Here is an 11,223-nt window from a genome sequence, read left to right on the forward strand (position 1 = left end):
AGGCTGCCCTGGGATCAATACAGAAGTGAGACTCGCACTTGCGGCAGCCATCCAAACAAAATGGAAAGAGATTGCCAGTTTCTCAGAGCATTATTCTTGGCTGTGATGAACAGCTAAGTGGAGATAGATTTCTGCTGCTGCTGATGCACGAAAGCTGTGTGTGTTAAATGATTTGGTGGAATAGGATAAGCCACGCAGGAGAAGAGGGAAAGAGATTACATCCTTGAATGTGCGTATTCTTAGTGGGAACATCTTCTACAATGGTCAGCGTATAATAACCATTATCAGTAGACATTAATGTTTCCCCCCGCGAAGTATGTTTATGAATGGATGGTGTACACTGGATCATTCCTTGCTTGAGGAGGAAATCTTTAGAATCAATATTCTCTGGAACAAATCCAGGAATACGAGCATACAGACTTGTATCTTTCAAAGCAAACATGCTATGAATTACAAAGTGCTTGCTTCATCCAGTACTGATATATAAATATATACTGACACACAGATACATACACAAACACACAGATAGAGTGTGTGAGAGAGAGAGAGGGGGGAGGGGACATGCACAATCAGGCACACTGTTTGAACACGGTCTGATTTTCATTTGAGCATATATATTTTTCAGATGCACCAGATTCCCCACTCACTTCAGTATAGAATCATAGGAGGGGCTGATCTGTCGAGAAGGGACAAAAACATTGTCAAGCTGGAGTCTCCCCGAGTGAAAGGAGCAGAAGACAAAGTAAAGCACAGGTATAAATATGAAGAAGATCTGCGGATGGGACATGGAAGAGATCCAAGGGCCTCGGATATAAGGTTACCAGGTTGATGGACTAGATGGATGGGATAGAAAGGACTGACAAAACCCGAGACCAGGAGGAAGAGACGTTGGATGAAGATTGGAAGAAAGTTTTAAACAATTTATTTAGGAAAATCTTGTAAAAGTAAAGAGTATTAGAAAAATGTTGGAATGAAATTATTTGGCTTTAGCAGAAATGTTAAAAAGAATTATGTAAGAATATGTCATGGTTAAGAGAATTTGGTATAAATAAGATTTAAGTTTTAGGGCCTTTTATGGTAAGATAAGGTTAAAATAGATTAAGGTAATTTAATGACAGTATATTATGAAAGATGGAAAGGATTTGCTGAGATAATTAACAACTAGAATACAAAAAAGGGAGGTGTGAGGAGGTCGATGAAACAAGGTAATGACAGTTAATGATTTGGGAATATTGGATTTGTTTTTAATTTTTTTGTCTATTTTTGCTTTTTGATTTTGATGTATTATGTGTTTTGGTTTTTTTTTCTCTTTTTGACCTTGTTTTTTTTTATTGATTCGTATTGTTTAAATGTTACTTGTTTTTTCCTTCTTTTTTTTCTTTGTTTCTTTGTAATCTTAAAATTCTCAATAAATATTATTTTTAAAAAAAACAACAGAATTGTAGAGTTGGAAGGAACCCTGAGGGTCATCTAGTTCAACTTGTTTTTGAGAAACCCATGCTGGGTCTTAATAATCACAGCATCCTTTTCTAAATGTTCACAAGCCGACTGTCTATATATTTTCCAGTAGCACCTTAGAGACCAACTAAGTTTGTTATTGGTATCAGCTTTCGTGTGAAGGATTTTTTTTATTTTGTTTCGACTACGGCAGACCAACATGGCTACCTACCTGTTTATTTATCTGTTACCTGGATCTTCTTCTTTTTCCCTTGTTGAATATGGGGGACATTTGCTTGCCTCCAGTCTGCAGGGGCCTCACCTGTTCTCCAAGAATTCTCAAAGATTATAGATAGAGGCTCTGAGATTACACCTGCAAGCTCCTTTAGTACCCTTGGGTGGGGCTCATCAGGCCCTGGAGATCTGAATTCTTTTAAAGTAGCTAGGTGTTCCCTACCACGTCTTTTCCTATCTTGGGCTGCAGGTCCCTCCTTGTGTCATTTATTATGTTATCACCAGGTTGGGCACTTCTTTCCTTTTGGATGAAAACAGAGGCAAAGTAGGTATTGAGCGGTTCCACCTTCTTTATGCCACCCAATAGCATTTTCCCATCTTCTGCAGCCTAGCTGGTACCAAATGTATTGCTCTAATTTCCTTTGGAGCACATCAGTGTAGCCGGGGAGCGGGGTAGGGTGTCTTGTTTTCTGGGCAGCCCAGGACCTCCATACACAAATATTGTAGTAATGAGCAATGTCACTTTCCCTCACATTTACCGAGTATATGCGTGTTCCAATTAAGACAGACAAATTTCTAGATACTCTAAACCGGTGGTTCCCAATTAATGGTCCAAGGACTGCAGGGGATCCTTGTAACCCAATCCAGGAGGTCCGTGGCACCATTCACATAACAAAAACTTCCATAGAGGTATCAAAAATTTCAAAGTAGGGGGTCCTTGGCTTGTCTTTTGAAAAACAGGGTCCGCAGTACTTAGCTAACTGGGAACCACAGCTCTATATCAGGCATCCGCAAACTCGGCCCTCCAGATGTTTTGGGACTACATCCCTAGCTAACAGGACCAGTGGTCAGGGATGATGGGAATTGTAGTCCCAAAACATCTGGAGGGCCAAGTTTAGGGATGCCTGCTCTAAATGATTGTGCTCTGGAAGAGTTGGTCATGGAACTGACCAGAGGGAACGTGACCCTGGGCTTCATCTTAAGTGTTGCCCAAGATTTGGTGCAAGATGCATCATTAAACCGACTGAAGCAGTGATTATGTGTAAGTGGACAGTTGCCAAAGAGGTCCAACATAATCACTTTTGTATTCAAAAACTTTCTCAATATGAGATGATTAGTAAAATAAAGTTGGAAGGAAAAGTCAGATAGGTAAAAACTCCCAAGATGCTTAGGAGTTAGTCAAAACCACAATACAGTGGTACCTCAGGTTACATATGCTTCAGGTTACATACGCTTCAGGTTACACACTCCGCTAACCCAGAAATAGTGCTTCAGGTTAAGAACTTTGCTTCAGGATAAGAACAGAAATTGGGCTCCGGCGGCACAGCCGCAGCAGGAGGCCCCATTAGCTAAAGTGGTGCTTCAGGTTAAGAACAGTTTCAGGTTAAGTACGGACCTCCGGAACAAATTAAGTACTTAACCTGAGGTACCACTGTAGTAGAAGCTCAGTGAGAAGGTATACCACAGATCAAGGCAGGCATTGTGAAGAACCAAAATGTCTGTGTGGTTAACAAGCAGAGTCGAGAAAGCTATTGGGTGTAATGATGGACTTAACAAAACAAGTTCAGTATCAGTAATGATAAAAGTTATAAACAGGTTACTATATTTGCATCAAAACCATTCCTCGGGAGTGCACTTCATTTCTGCAGCTGTCAGTTTAGTTAACTACTGCAAGAGTCAGAATGCAGCAAGCAGAGTGGAAGGTATGCTTCTACCCAGAATTATATGGAAGTGAAAAATCTTGCAATAATAAATAGGTTATGGAAATTATAAGAAATGTTCAGATTTTAGGAAAAGAAGGTGCCTTGCATTGTAATGGAGGCTACATTTATTTCATAAGGACTGGGGTGCAGACAGGCAGACTGGTTAGAAATCGCAGTGGACAATTAAGCTAATCTATCATGTAGTGCCTCTGCAGACAAGATAAATAGTTAAGTTGATGACTATTAAAAACACATTACCCTGGTCATAAGAGCGCAGTTTCATATTTCTCTGGTGGTATTCCTGACACAGTGTCCCCTTTAACATATGAAAGAAACAGATGCAAGAGGCAAATAAAGCCGATTTGCTTAGATTTACCATTGACTACTTTCTTTTGATATGCAAGTAACTCAGTTATTAGTTAGCTCAGTATTTGGTCTACATGGTGTCTACTGTTCCTGCCTCACATAGACTGCTGGTTAATAGCCCAACATGGGTGTTGGATCTTCTCTCAGTTGAAGCTAACCATTAGGAACAAGGCACATATCAGAGCTTTGGGGAAATGGCATGCTGCTCCACCCAGCTGAGGGGACAGGGCTAGGATGGTGGGTGAATGATGGAGAGAGAAACAGAGACCACCAAATTAGTTGAAGGTACCTTGGGGTTTCAGGGTATCTCCTGGGAGATCTAAGATGGGGTAGCAGGTGTGTATGGTTCAGAAGACCTACATTTTGCCCTAATTTGTACTGTATATTATTTTAAAAACCAGCAGTACAAAAATGCTGCAAGTCAAACAAGGGACACCAGAACCTAGCAGTCTTGTCCCTGGAACATCTCATCTCTCAGGCAAATGGGAAGGCATGCAAGTATTCTTTAATATTGCTATTCACAGGTGCCTGGGTGATAGCTGAGCTGCCCATGCAACTTGCTTCTGAAAATGCAAACATGTATGCAGAATCTGAGCCTAAAGCCACATGACATCTGGTGCGAAGAAGAAGAAGAAGAAGAAGAAGAAGAAGAAGAAGAAGCAGCAGAAGAAGAAGAGTTTGGATTTGATATCCCGCTTTATCACTACCCGAAGGAGTCTCAAAGTGGCTAACATTCTCCTTTCCCTTCCTCCCCCACAACAAACACTCTGAGAGGTGAGTGGAGCTGAGAGACTTCAAAGAAGTGTGACTGGCCCAAGGTCACCCAGCAGCTGCATGTGGAGGAGCGGAGACGCGAACCCGGTTCCCCAGATTACGAGACTACCGCTCTTAACCACTACACCACACTGGCTCTCTAACCTCTCTAAGGTTAACGTCTTAGCGTGTGTGGAAGGACATAGGAAGCTGCTGTATGTCGAGTCAGATTCATTGATCTATTAGGTCAGTAATGCCTACATCAGGGCTGGGGAGCCAGAATTCCCCCATGGGCAGCCTTCCAGGAACTGCATATGAATGATAGGTGGGACCGGAGGCCAAAGTGTATGTGAGTGACTTTGGTCCAGTAAATGTAAGAAGTTTGCATATACAAACTATTGAGATCATTAATATTGTGCATGTGAAAGCCACTGGGTGAATAAAAACTGACTCCTGTATTGAAATAAAAATTATCCAGTCCAAAAATATGGTTCAAAAGCTTTACTTACAGAACTCAAACTCTAAACCACTTAAAACAAATAGAAATTACTTTCACTTAGTTGCATAGTTTCTTATACCGCTCCCAGCATAAGGCATGATAACTTATATTACATCCTGAGCTAGAGATCAAAGCTCTGTCTCTTCTCCATTGCAGCCTCCATTGACTTCAGGCTGTTTTACTGGAGGCAGAGAGCAAACACTAGCATTCTCTTCAGCAGCTTGGAACAAAGAGTTTACATGCCCAACATGGATGCCTCCCAGATTAGCATATGCATATACTTGTAATACTATCTCTTTCATGTGATTCTGAGCTAAACACCTTGTGACTGAGGCAGCAGAGGTTCGCTCCCATGATACAGCCACCCTCAATGATTAACCAGGCAAACTCTTCTTCAGCTTCAATGGAAATTTCCAGCTAGAAGAGAGGCCTCATTTGGCCCTCAGGCTAATCTGTCTATGCTAATCATCATCAGTGCTCCAGGGTTTCAGGCAGGGTTTCCTACCCTACCTGGAGATATCAGGAACTGAACAAGGGACCTTGAGCATATAAAGCAGATGCTGTTCCACTGGCCTTTCCCAAGCATTGTGTGGCACTGTTGAACCATTATGTACAGCTCCCCATATTTGGATCTGTCTTTAGACCTCTAAGGGGTCAGAATAGCCAGGTGGTTGTGGCATGAAATTATTGTACATGGAGCTGCAAACAGGATTCTAAGGAGGTGCCCGTTCTTCCATTCACACTAACACACCAAAATCTCAATCGGCAAGCTGAATAAGAATGGATGTAAAAGAAGCAAATGCATAGCTGTATTCCATTTTTCCAGCTGTGAAAAATAGAACGTGGATATTTTTGTTTTAACTGTGCATCAGTTTTCTCAAATCTCTGGAGCATGGGACGATGCAGCTTTTTCTGCTACTTTTTCTTTTTTTCCCCTTTTTTTACCAATCTGTAAATTTCCACTACTGAATCTTACTGTGAAGAATCCTAGGGAAATCCACAGCCACTGAAGGGAAGGAGCAAATAATTAAACAAATTAATCAGAAAACAAAGGCAATGGTGTTATCACTTCCCCAAGCAAGCAGATGCAAATTGCCTCCTGGTAGAACAAAATTCAATAATAGGCTGTTGCTTCTAGATCCACAAAATGGCCCTGGGGAAAATGGAGATGTATGATTAGGGATGAGGAACAATAGCTGCAATGTGTACATTGTATAAGCCTCGGAGAAAATCGGGGTCTGTGTTGGCTGAGTACATTAGTAACTGCTTCATTTGCCAGCGTGGATATTACCCTCCCAGGGCTTTTAGTTACAAACGTTGGCTTCAAATGTGGCTGTGTGGTAATAACTTACAGCTGAATATGTCATCTGTTCCTCAAAATATAATTTCTTGAGCAAGTATAACAGAAGTAGCCAAGTCAATTCCATTCCTGTCAGATAGTTCAATCATTTTTTTGCTAGAGGGAGGCAGGCTTTAAGAAATGGGCTTGCATGGAATCTCCTGCTAAAATGGCGGGTATTTTCCTTCATTTTATCAAGGGATTCCAGGAAGGGGTTTGCATCAGAATCCCCTGCCAAAACACAGGGGGAAAACCCCTTTGTTTTAGCATCTGCCTGCAAAGTGCTTTGAAGCCCTAACATCATTGTGATGCTGTGTGATTGACAGGTGGGTGGCCCCACCCAACTGTCAAATTTGGTATGATCAAGATCTGGCCCAGGGAGTCAAAAAGGTTTCCACCCCCATCGTTCTGCCCGGACACTGAGGTCCTGCTCTGAGGGCCTTCTGGAGGTTCCCTCACTGCAAGATGTGAGGTTACAAGAAACCAGGCAGAGGGCCTTCTCGGTAGTGGCGCCTGCCCTGTGGAACGCCCTCCCATCAGATGTCAAGGAAATAAACAACTATCTTATTTTTAGAAGACATCTGAAGGCAGCCCTGTTTAGGGAAGTTTTTAATGTTTGAAGTTTTATTGTGCTTTTAATCTGTTGGGAGCCGCCCAGAGTAGCTGGGGAAACCCAGCCGAATGAGTGGGGTATAAATAATAAAAATTATTATTATTATTATTATTATTATTATTATTATTATTATTTCCCACTCCTATGCTATAGCAACCTGACCAATGTCTGAGTAGGGCTTGCAAACAGAAAATGGCACAATCCAGCATTGCTGGGAATGTATGTGAAAGCAGAAATCACATGACTACAGCTGATCATATGAGTCTTTCCCACCAAGTCAGCAGCCTCCTCCTGGCAGGTGATCAATGAAAAGGGGAACAGGATGTTGCAACACTCTTACCAGTGGAATGAGATAGGGTTGTGATGGAGTGGCTCCATATCATGTACTGGCAAATTCAGGTTGTGTAATTAGAGTTGATTTGGTGCTCTTGCCCAGCAAACCCATTTCCCCAACACACACCAAAAATCATACTTATTTCAATAAAGAACACAATGGGGAAATGCACTGAAAAGTGTGTATTAACATTTGCTTGATGCAACATCATATAACCTCCTCCCCACAAGCAAGTCAGAATGAATGCTCAGTAGATAGCAGACATCATCTAGTCTCTCCCAAAACTTTGTACAAACAAATCAGAATGAATGTTCAATAATAGGTCACCTGGAAGCAACCCATGTTTGCAGGAGTTCAGAAGTAGAAAGAATACATTCAGCATTTATGAAGGAAGCTAAATCCATACTAGCGCCTGCAATTCAGGAAGCACATCAAAACGAGCAGTAGAGAAGAATGAAAGAATGGGTCATCGTGGTCATCATGGGACAAAGACTGAAGCAGTGATATGCAATACACTTGCTGTGGGTCTGGATACACCCTCATTCTTAACGCCAATACAAATTGGAGGTCAAATATTGTATCTTTTTGTTATGCAGGAAGAGCCAAACCTAATTAGACATCATTAGAGCTCTTGGTTCCCATAACACAATACAGGAACAAGAACCTCATTAGTGATGGGAGGAAACGTACAAAGAAAATGAAGAAAATTTAATAACGGGAAATAGGAGGGGAGCCTTCTAACAGGGGAAACATTTTAATGCTTAATGAGTAGATCCACGGATTTCATTAACCTGCACAAAGTGTGTGTGAGTGTTGGTACAGTGGCTTTATTACCTCATTAATTAAAGCATTACCAACAAGATGCATTTATTTAATGAAACTCTGCTCTTGGTTTAAACGGCAATACTAATTAACCCCGTAATTGAGACATTTCTCACTCAATGAGAAAAAAGAAAAAGGAAGAAACCCCACAGCACTATCTTGACATTACTGATGTAAAGTTTAGAAAGAAGGAGGTAAGGTGAAGGTAAATGAGCCACAATAATTCGAGGAATTTGGTGCCCACCAGTTTAGGCCTGTTTGTAGGCACAGCTCTGCATTACTGGGTTTTCTTCCAACTGCTCAATGTGTGAAAGGTGTGGTGCTGTGCTAAGGAAGAGCTGTGGTGTGAGTAGTGGCTCTCTGAGCATCAGCTAGTAGTAGCCAAGGTGGCAGTGTCCCCATATCCAGCCTTTCTGGACTACCGTGCACAAGGAAAACTCTACTATAGCTAAGAAACAGATTGTTTCTGTACCTGAGCTGTTTTTATTGCCACCGTTGGAAGATCCAAACTAAAATGTTCAGTCCAAACCACTCCTACAGTTTCCACTGATTGCAGCCTATTAAACAACTTACTGAGCAACGGGGAAACCTGAGTCGTTTGTGTAGCAATATTTGGACTACTGCAATATTGGAGAAAATTACCCATAATGTACACCTGTTACAAGGAAAAGAGAAATCGCAAATGTTCAGTGTGATATGGTGGGGCTTTATTTCATATGGCAATACATCATATTTTGCCCTTCTGTTCTTCATTTCACTGAAGTATTGTGATTTATTCATGGGCTTATACGCATCCCATGTTGTGGAGATATTTGAGGGAGGAGTTGCTTGCTTGTTTTTTGTGTGTGTTTTTATATGTTGTTCTTCTTTGTTACTGTATATTTGAAAACCCAATACAGTGGTACCTCGGGTTATATATGCTACAGGTTACATACGCTTCAGGTTACAGACTGCGCTAACCCCAGAAATAGTGCTTCAGGTTAAGAACTTTGCCTCAGGATGAGAACAGAAATCGTGCTCTGGCAGTGTGGTGGCAGCAGGAGGCCCCATTAGCTAAAATGGTGCTTCAAGTTAAGAACAGTTTCAGGTTAAGTACAGACCTCCGGAACGAATTAAGTACTTAACCTGAGGTACCACTGTAAATATATGTATTTAAAAAGCATGCAGTAGCCAAGGAGAGAGGTGCTGTCAGGCTTCGTCTCACCATTGCTATCACAGCTGCTTTGCCTTACCTGCGCAGAGACCTGCAGTAGACTACACAGGTGTGGACTGATGTATCAGCAGCTACCCCTTGTAGCTCAAACAGAACAAGACAGTGGACCTTCAAGCTAGAGCCAACATCCTTCACCACCCTTGTTATTTGCCTCTGGCCATCAACCACTGTTACTGCAACTGTGAACTCAGCAGTGATTATGTGCTATTAAAAAAAAACCAAGTACAGTAGTGAATCAGCTGCCTTACTTGCTTTAGCATACCCGGAGCACTAAACGTCTGCTTTGGATTAACAAGAAAAGAGGAGGTGAAGACAGGAAGTGAGAGGTCAGGAAACGGTGGAGAAAAGAAGTAGCAAATGCCTTGACTAAAGTTTTTGTCTGAGAGGCAAAGGTTGAGTTCTGATGGTTTGTGAAGCCATTTGTCAGAGGATCAGGAACAGAGCCATGAGCCCAACCCATTTTCTTCACAATGCAGTTTAATACTGTAAATCACTTTCCCTCTTTATGAAACCATAGCTTGATATTGTGTGCAGACTGTCGTTTGAGTAAGCCCATCAAACAAGAGCTGCAAATAAAGAACAAAGTCTGGTTTGCAGTCCTGGTTAGGAGGACACAGTCCAACAACGAATAGTTTAGCAGTTTGGTGTATGAGTTCTGCTGAAGAGCAGTAGTGATGAGTGAGCCACATGCAGCCGAACCTTCTTACGATTCCACTCTATGCCTAACTCTGCACACATCCACTCCACTCGAATGGTCAGCACCATAATTTTGGCATGTGGCTTGCCATTCCCAAATAATGCTGGTGGAATACATTGGAAACAAAAATAAATTTTGATGCAAGTCAACTTTTTTATAAAGTCAGGGGAAAACACCTTAGGATACGGTGGGTTATAGTAAAATATATATATATATATATATATATATATATATATATATTCATTTAAGGATATGCATATTTACTACTTGCCTCACAGGTGAATTGTGAAGCTCAGCTGTGGGTATGGGGGATGGTTAATGGCAGAAAATAAATCAAGCTGTTTTAAAATAGAATATTGCTAAAACAGACTGAAAGCATAATCCAGGCATGGTGATATTTTTCAGCATCCATGCTATTGATAGAAACTGAGTGTCAGCATCATATATCCCCTAAAGTAAAGCTAAAACGGTTACAGAAAACGTTTTTTTAACCTATACAGATATTTGGTGGAGACCCAGAGCAAAAATTATAATAGCTTTTAAAATCATTGGGGATTTTTGTTAATAGGAAAAATATCACTATACAAGCATGGTGGGAAGTCTCTTAAGGATTTGCTTAACCCTTTTTGCTTTCAATCAATCCATCCAACAAATGGATGAGTACTTGAACTAGTTTTGCTAACAGCTAGGAATCCAGAGTAATAAATGTGCTTTCAGTTAGAGAAAGCACCAGTATCAGATTACAGCTCAGGTCAGCCATGAAATTGCAGCAGTACTTATTTATTTATTTGTTTGTTTTTAAAGGACCATTGTATGCTAACAGACAAGACCTATCTGTTTTTCTCCACCACTGGTACTGAATTTCTAAATTGCTTCCATGGTTCAAGAAGCTCTGGTACCATTTGTGTTGTGTCACTAACAAAATATGCATAGGTGGAGCAAGTCTCCAGGAATCTAATAATCATGTGTCAACAGCAGAGGAAAGCTTCAGTTTTCTCTTTATGAATAAAACATTTTCAATATCGCTTTCATTTTTCAAATCCTGAAATCCAACAGCTTAAAATCCTGGTTTGGTAGTACCATCCCTATTTGACTTTGGTGGGCTTGTTTGGGACTTGCTGAGGGGGTCACGGGATAGGTGTGTAAACTTTAGGCATTTGCGACGTCCCAGAGATCAAAGACTCCACGCTGGGATGAAATCACACATGCATAC

Source organism: Podarcis pityusensis, assembly GCF_964106645.2.
Source record: "Podarcis pityusensis genome assembly, chromosome: 2".
Lineage (NCBI taxonomy): Eukaryota > Metazoa > Chordata > Lepidosauria > Squamata > Lacertidae > Podarcis > Podarcis pityusensis.